Genomic DNA, 8,678 nt, shown 5'->3' on the forward strand with positions numbered 1-8,678 from the left:
AAAGACCTCCGTGAGACGGGGGGCCAAAAAAATCGCTAAAAGCTTTAAAAAACTCGGAGGTTAACCCATCCGGACCTGGGGATTTTTTAACTGCCAAAGAACCAATGGCCACTCTCACCTCATCCACCGTTATGTCACTCCCCAAACCATCAAGCGCACTGCCGTGACTCTCAAGCCCCGGAGTCCCCCTCAGAAATCGATCCATCCTCTCTCTGTCAAGCGACCCCCCAGACAAAAGGTCAGAGTAGAAGGAGCGCACCACACCCAGAATGCCCTCCCGCTCTTTCTGAAGGACACCCTGAGCATCGCGCAACCCCCTCACCTCCTTTGCACTGACCGAGTTCCTACAGCTCTGAAAGGGATCCGGCGAGTGGTATTTCCCGTAATCCCTCTCCAGAACCAAAGAAGCATACCGGTCGTACTGATACTCCTTCATCTGGTCTTTCACCTGAGAGATCTCCCCACCATCTCCCTGCTCAGAGATCAGGAAATCTAATCTCTTTCTCAAAGCCTGATAGGTATTCTGACGTACCAAGTTCCGTTTGGCTACGAGGCTACGAAAAAAACTGCGAGTCCTTTTCTTACATACCTCCCACCACTCAGACCTACTCCAACCAGCCTCCAATAAAGACTCCTGGGCTTCAAAGAAGTCCCTGAAGGACTGTCTGACCTCATCCTCCAGCAGGAGCTCAGAGTTCAGGCGCCACAGGCCCCGCCCCTTTTGAGGAGTTTCCGAAGCGTTCAAAGATGTAGACAGGAAAACGTGATCGGAGAACTCTACTGCCTTCAGCACAGGTGCCGAAGTTTTCGAGCTTTCCTTAACAAAAAACCTATCTATCCTACTCTTGCATCTACCTCTAAAGTAGGTGAAACCCGTGAGATCTGGTGAATGACGAACGTGTACATCCACCAAACCTGCCTGACTAACCATACTTGCTAGAAAAATGGAATCATAGCCCAGAGTAGTTTTTGAGCCTCCCCTGTCCTTAGGCCTAATGACAGTGTTGAAGTCACCGCCAAAAACCACTTGCTGGGCCGTAAAAAGATATGGTTTTATCTCCCTGAAGAGACATTTCCTATCCCATTTAGACTGCGGACCATAGACATTTATTAGCCTTAGGTCATGTCCCTTCAAGTTAACATCCAAAATCATACATCTGCCTACTTGGAGCTCAATAACCCGCTTGATGGTTACCATGCCAGTAAAAAGCACCGCCAACCCACCGTACGGCTCGGCCGCAAGAGACCAGTAGGACGGGCCGTGCCTCCACTCACTCTTTGCCTTGTGGAGGTCCGCCAGCCCGCCTATCCTTGTCTCCTGCAAAAACAAAAAATCAGCCTCAACCGTGCCGAAAAAATCATAGGCCATATAACGAGCACGTTCGGACAAGATAGAAGCTACATTAATGGTAGCAAACTGTATAGGCTGGGGAGCCATCCTTCAGGGTTATTGCAAGTAGGACCCAACTTACTTCTTCTTTACCTGTCTTTCGGAATCCTCATCTGAGGAACCCCATCTCTTAGCACGGATTCCCGTCGGCAGGCACTCCCCCTCCACCACGACCACCTCTTCCTCAGAGGAGGCACTGCCCGGAAGAAAGGAGCCAAGCGAACAGGGCACCACACTAACATCTGACACCCCTGTTTGACCAGAGGCAACCTTAAGCACCTGAAGGGGTTGCGGATCAGGAGGATCAGGTGCAGGCAAAACCAAGGGGTCAGGAAAAGCAACCACAGAAGATGCACCTCCAACCACCAATGCATGAGAGACCATACTCTGAGCCACCCGAGCCTCTGGGATCCTGCCCCGCACGACAGGCACAGGGGAAGGGACCGCTACCCCCAAAGAGCTTTGCCCTAAAGTCGGAGCCATGCTCTCCACTGTTAGGTTTGCTGACTGAGCCCTTCTGCCACCCACCATGAAATCCTCACGTGAAATACCTGGGCCATCTACGTCCTTCTTCCCCTTCCCTTTCCCCTTGCCCTTACCACCCTGCACCATATCCTCACGGTAAGGGGATGATCCTTTCACTTTGACCCTGCGCCTACGCATAACTCTCTGCTGCAGGACCAGGTCACCATTCTCGGTTCTCACTATCTCACCATCCGCCTCATCCTCAGAGGTCAAAGCATTGAACCTGTTCGATAAGACGAGACCCTCCGACCCCTTGTGCTTTTTAGCACCACCTTTCCCCTTCACCACCAACTGGAAAGGCTCCTCCACCACCACCTGCACCTTTGGAACACCCTGGCCCAGAGGTTCCATTTCAACACTGCCACCGGGAGTCTGCACTGAATCTATACCGCTAACCTTTGCAACCTCAGCCACCTCTATTGGTACCACCACAGGAAGGGGGGGAAGGACACCAACCCGACCAACCTCCACTTCTGCTCTCCTGGTCACCTCCACCAGCTCCTCATCCTGCGCTGTATTATGGAAAGCCGAGGGGCAACGGCTGAATGGGTGACCCTCCACACCACACAAATTGCAAATAATGCCCTCGCAGTCCCTCGCCAAATGACCCACACCATTGCACTTGGAGCATTTTTGCGCGGGGCAGTCCTTGCTAATGTGGCGAAAATCACCACATCTGTGACACATGCGAGGCTGACCCGGGTAAAAACACTGAATCCGGTCCCTGCCAATGTAGGCGGCCGACGGGACATGGACCGCATGTCTCAACCGAACCTTGGCCTCCCAAGCACCGCCCCACACCTCCAACGACCCAGGGGCCTTGACCAGGGGGGTCTGCAAGGAGTCAACATATCGCAGTAACCAAAAAGTTAGATCAACCACACTTATTGACTCGTTTCTGACCAAAATTGTTACCTTTACTGTGTCCTGACGGGTGATTGCAAATGCCTTGAACTTGCACCAATACGTCAAATTTTTATAGACTGGCCAGTAGGACCAGAACATCTGTAGACCGTTATAGGTCATGAAACTGAGATCAAAATCCGGTGTTCCCACCGGATGAATGCAAGCGAAAAGATCATCCGCCTTAAAGCCCATCTTGAAGAATTCTATTAGAAAGTCAGTACGAGACGGGGGGGTACCTTCACCCATCCACTTGAGCTGCACCGCATTGCGGCGCTTCACAGGCTGCCCACCACCACTAGAGACCGGTGCAATCCTAGACCTGCCACCAGGCACATCCGTCACCACCTTGGCATAGGAGTTATCTGATCCTGAGACCACCACCGGAGCCACCACCGGAGCCACCACCGCACCTTGCACCGATTTACCACCACCACCTTGCATCGGTATACCACCACCAACACCACTAGAGGAAGCAAGAACACCACCACCACCAACAGACCGACCTAAGGCTTGCCCCTGCGCAACCACTTTCTTCTGTTGCTCCGCCAACAGTGCCAGAGCTGGTCTGGCTCTAAGCGGAATCTCCAGACCCCCATATATTGAGTCCACTACAGCCATCTCCTGAACACCCAGCACCTCCTTATTCAGAGCTGGCAGACCTTGGGCCAACCTATCCCTGACCACACTGCAAACATTCTTAGTTACACCATTGGACAAAATTCCATCAGCTGCTGGGGGAACATCCTCAGTACCCACCGCAGATGGCTTCGACGGCGGCACCTCCTTCCCTTTAACAGCAGAAATATCAGAGACCCTCTCTAACTCCAGAGGGGTCATCACAACGCTGCAAGGCCTTAAAGCAACAGTCTCACACAATAGTTCTTTCTCAGGTAACTCTTCCTCCAACACCCGAATCTGAGCGTAGAAGGGGTGCTCCCCCTCCACCACCTCCACCACCTCAATGTCCTGAGCCACCATGTTAGGCGGCAAGTCCACACTCAGAGCCACCTCCGTTGACTTTGCTTTAATAGCAGCCACCACAGACTCAAGGAGACACTGCTTACTCCGCAACTTCTCCTCAATCTCCTCCAAGTCTTTGGTAATGGCAGGCCTGTCCCTACTGTAGGAAGTATTACGCTTCTTTCTCTTCGCCGCAACTACCCTCGTAAGTCTTGCAATTTCCGCCTCAAGCTCGGCTACCGAAGCCTCTGCGCTCGATGGGTCCGCCACACCTTGCGACGCATCAGGCACATGTGACATGGCCATCCCTGACTGCATTGGCGGTGAAGGACAACACTCCGAGGTCTCACCCGACGGACTGACATCACCATCCACAGCAGGCGCAGAAACTTCCACAAGCATGTCAGGCTCCTCTTGACACTGCAGCGCTAAATCCTGCACCGCAAACTCAGCCGCGCCAGGGTCCCTGCTTTGCACCCCGTCAGATCCAGAGGACTGCAGATCCCCCCCAAGGGTCACCCCCACCTTCTCTTGCGGAATGTCCCCATATGCAGCAAGCTCCACACACATAGACTCAGCAGATCTTTCTTCAATGCAGGCAGCACTACATATATCAGCTCCAGCAACATCCACCATCTGAACAACTGGGGACATAGAGACATCCATCACTGTACTTTCAGCATTTGGATCCAAATCGCCAGGACCCCCACCACCTTCAGCCACAGATGGCAGAACACTTGCAGCCACAGAGGGGGCTAGAACAGAGATGCCAGTAGCACCTGGCAGAGCGCCTGCAGCCACCATTCTTAACACAGGGTCCACTATGTCAGGGGCAGCACTATCGACCAAGTCCCCAGTAACACACTCCAGACCCCCACCAGACACACCTGCTGCCTCCATTTTAGAAGCGGGACCCGCAGGTGTAGATGAAATAGGCACATGAACAGCTTGCCCCTCACAGTCCTGTCCCCCCACAGCCCCAAACATGGTACTCACGTCACCCACGGCTGTCAGGGGGGGCTGGGAACCAGCACTAGTCTCTGGCTGCAAATCCTCCTTAAGCTGCACAGACGACGCCAGGGGGGGGGGGCAACTTGCACGGGGGAATTAACTGCCTTCCACTAGGCAGAATTGCATGAAACTTGGTAGGCTTGTTCAGATGTGTTGGAACTTCACTCGTGTGAATTTTCAGCCCGATAGTCCCTTGGCCCACGGAGATAGACTCCTCCAAACACAGTTTCATATCTGTTAAATCCACGGCTGCCATTTTGGGACACACTGCAGCAGCATCAGGCACAGGCTTGTTGCAGACTTTATCCTGCTTTTCCACACTTTTCCCTGGATTTAAGGACATATCCAGGGGCTCCTCCAACTCCTCTCCCCCTGGGGAGTCCATTTCCACTGGGGTGGCCCTCCAAAAAATGCTCCAAACAGGCTTTTCCACACTGATTTGAAGAGCTCCTCTCACACCTCACCGCAGCTGCAGGCACCAGACTTGCCCTCCAATGGGTCCTCGTTAAAGGATTTAAAGTGTACTCATTCCAATTACAGGGCCTCGAAAGAGTCCTGTATTGTTATTTTTCGTCACTACCTCCCCGAGTCGGGAGTGGGTAATTTGCGCGCCTGCTGCCTTCCTTGGATGTGGTAGCCGTTTCTCAGGCTCCCTCTCCGGAATCGAACCCTGATTCCCCGTTACCCGTGGTCACCATGGTAGGCGCAGAAAGTACCATCGAAAGTTGATAGGGCAGACATCCGAATGCGTCGTCGCCGTCACGGGGACGTGCGATCGGCCCGAGGTTATCTAGAGTCGCCAGAGAGGCCGGGGGCGGCGGGAGGCCGGGGCCGACCCGCCGGGAACCCCCGGATTGGTCTTGGACTGATAAATGCACGCATCCCTGGGGGTCAGCGCTCGTCGGCATGTATTAGCTCTAGAATTACCACAGTTATCCAAGTAACGGGGTCGAGCGATCAAAGGAACCATAACTGATTTAATGAGCCATTCGCAGTTTCACTGTACCGGCCGTGTGTACTTATACGTGCATGGCTTAATCTTTGAGACAAGCATATGCTACTGGCAGGATCAACCAGGTAGCTCTCGGTATCGGCCGGCGCGCGCCCGAACATCGGGGGCCGCGGCGCGCACCGTCTCGAAAGCGGAGGGTCCGCCGGACCGGGCTCCATCCACCGACGCACGGCAGGGCGGACCGGGGCGGGTCTCGAGCCGAGCGGGCACTCGGAAAATATGGGGACGGGAGGAGGAGGACGGCCGTCCCCGGTCAGGGCCGATTGGGAAGCTCGGAGTCAGAGTGGACGGCGGGGCCCGGCCGCCACCGCACCGTCGGGCGGACACCCCGGGGAGGGGCAACATCACCACGCTAGATTTCGCCTGTTTTCTCCTCACCCGACAACCCGTTCGATAGGAAACCTGTGCAAGCCGTCCTGGGGGATGGTTTTTTTCGCTGGGACGGCAGCAACTGCCCCCAGCCCCACCTCATCCCGATCTACACCTGACGGGTTTCATCTGGTCCCGGGGGGGTGAAAGGGTGTAAAGAAGTTCCACCTCGCGAGGCTCCATCGCCCTTCCGGGGTGCCACCGTCTGGCGCACGGGCGAACGCGGCTTCCGCCGGCTCCCTCCGAAAAGCACCTCCCGCTCTCCCTGCGTCTCCTGGACGGTCTTGCTCCGAGTCTGCGCTTCTCTCTCGCCCTGCCGCCAGACTCGGCTCCTCTCCCGCGCTCTCTCGCGCTCTGACCTCCGCCCCGTCCGGCCCTCCCGTCCACGGCGGGGGAGGTCCGGCAGGCAAACCCTTCCGTGCGACCGCCTCGCCGGAGCGGGGGCGGCGCGCAGGGCCCTCTCCTGGGGCTGCAAGGAGCGGCCATCGGGGCTGGCCGCGTCCTCGGATCTCGATGCGACGCTCATTCGGTTCCTGGGAAATCGTGTGCTCCGCCGGGGTCCGGGGGCGAGCGCCCTTCGCTGGGCGAGGGGGACGCTTCCCCGGCACCCCTGGCGGCATCAGACGCCTGCGGGTGCCGGCGGACGGAGCAGACCGCGCCGCACGGGGTACGGGTGCGGGGCCCGCCCGGCTCCGGAAACCGGAGCGATCGGGCGGACGCCTGGGGACCGGACGCCCTCTCCGGGCCGAGAGGTTCCGGGCGCGCCGTGGGCAGAGGAAGGGTCGGGTTCGCCTTGAGCCGGCCGAGACCCCTGGGTTCCGGCCGAGCGATCGTCCCTCCCCGCCGGGGCGCGGGGTGCCACATCGATCGGGTTGCTGAAAGAAAAGAGTAATTTTCATTCGGTTCACTGTTTCCATACCGTAATCCATCCGCCACCTGTAAATCTCGCTCAGGGGGTCCTCTCGGACGTCGTGGGACGGGAGGCGCGCGCGACACTTTCGCGGTGCGCCCTGCAATTTTTCTCCGAGGCCTTGGAAGTGCCTCCCAGCCTGAGGAACACCAGTCCGCACTCATCGGCGAAACTTCCACAAATTGCAGTACCCGATTTGGCCCGCTGGGGGGCGCTGCCTCCGGGGGAGAAGGAGACGTGCCCAGGCCGTACGTCGGGCTCCAACGGACACCCATCTTGACCCTTTATAGGCCCCATCGGGGAGATGGTCCTGCCCATGCTGATATCGGAGCTCCACAGCTATCCTCTCACAAACCCATTCGCCGGAGCTCCAAAAATCATTTGGTTCACTGTTTCCATACCGTAATCCATCCGCCACCTGTAAATCTCGCTCAGGGGGTCCTCTCGGACGTAGTGGGACGGGAGGCGCGCGCGACACTTTTGCGGCGCGCCCTGCAATTTTTCTCCGAGGCCTTGGAAGTGCCTCCCAGCCTGAGGCACACCGGTCCGCACTCATCTGCGAAACTTCCACAAATTGCAGTACCCGATTTGGCCCGCTGGGGGGCGCTGCCTCCGGGGGAGAAGGAGACGTGCCCGGCCCGTACGTCGGGCTCCAACGGATGCCCGCCGTGGACCCTTTATAGGCCCCATCCTGGTCCTGCCATGCTGTTATCGGAGCTCCACGGCTATTTTGTCACTAAACCTTTCGTTTGAGCTCCAGGGCTTTTTGCTTTTTGTAACCCGGTTCCTGGAGCCCTGCCTGGGCAAAATCGGATGCAAGAAGGCCCTGCCCATGCTGATCTCTGAGCTCCGCGCATCTTCTGTCACGGGTCCTTTCGCAAAAGCTCCAGGGAAACAGGCTTTTCGGCCCCGGACAGAGTCCCGGCTCTCTCGCTCGCCTCGTTGGTACCTACTGATCCGGCGGAGGTGTTCTCCGGCGGGTAGCGACACGGACGGCCGAGGGCGCGCTTCACCCAGGCTTCAACCATCTCCTCCCCGAGCCCCTGGAAGTGCCGCTGGGCCGCGGGCGCCCCGGTCCGCACTCATCCGCGACACTTCCGCGCTGGAGTCCGACGCTCGCCGGCCGCGTCCCCCGGCCCGCGGGGGCCCGGGGGGAGGCCCGACGCGTGCGGGGGGAGGCGGCGGGCGGCGGGGGCGCCCCCGCGCCACCCGACGGCGCCCCCCGGTGGCCAGAGGCGGCTCGGAGCGAGACGATCGGGGGGGAACGGCGGCGCGTGACCCGCCCCGGCCCCCTTGGCCCAGCGGACGGGCAGGCGGCTCCCGGGCGACCCCCCGATCCCCGCCGCGGCGCCCCCCGGTGGCCGCCTGACGCCACTGCGGGGGGTGCAGATTCCGTGTGTCCTCTCGGATAAAAACAAAAGAAACGATTCCCGTCGGGCGAAAGTAAGTGGGACGCAGGGCCCCGGGCCCCGACGGTCCGCGCGCGCGGCGCCCCCCGCTGGCCGGTCGAAGGGATGACAAAAATAAAATGAAAAAAATTTCAAAAAAGCACTCGCCCCAAACAGACGAAAGGTACCCGGTCCGCCCGGATGAAC

Source organism: Pseudophryne corroboree, chromosome 1 (genome assembly GCF_028390025.1).
Source record: "Pseudophryne corroboree isolate aPseCor3 chromosome 1, aPseCor3.hap2, whole genome shotgun sequence".
Classification (NCBI taxonomy): Eukaryota; Metazoa; Chordata; class Amphibia; order Anura; family Myobatrachidae; genus Pseudophryne; species Pseudophryne corroboree.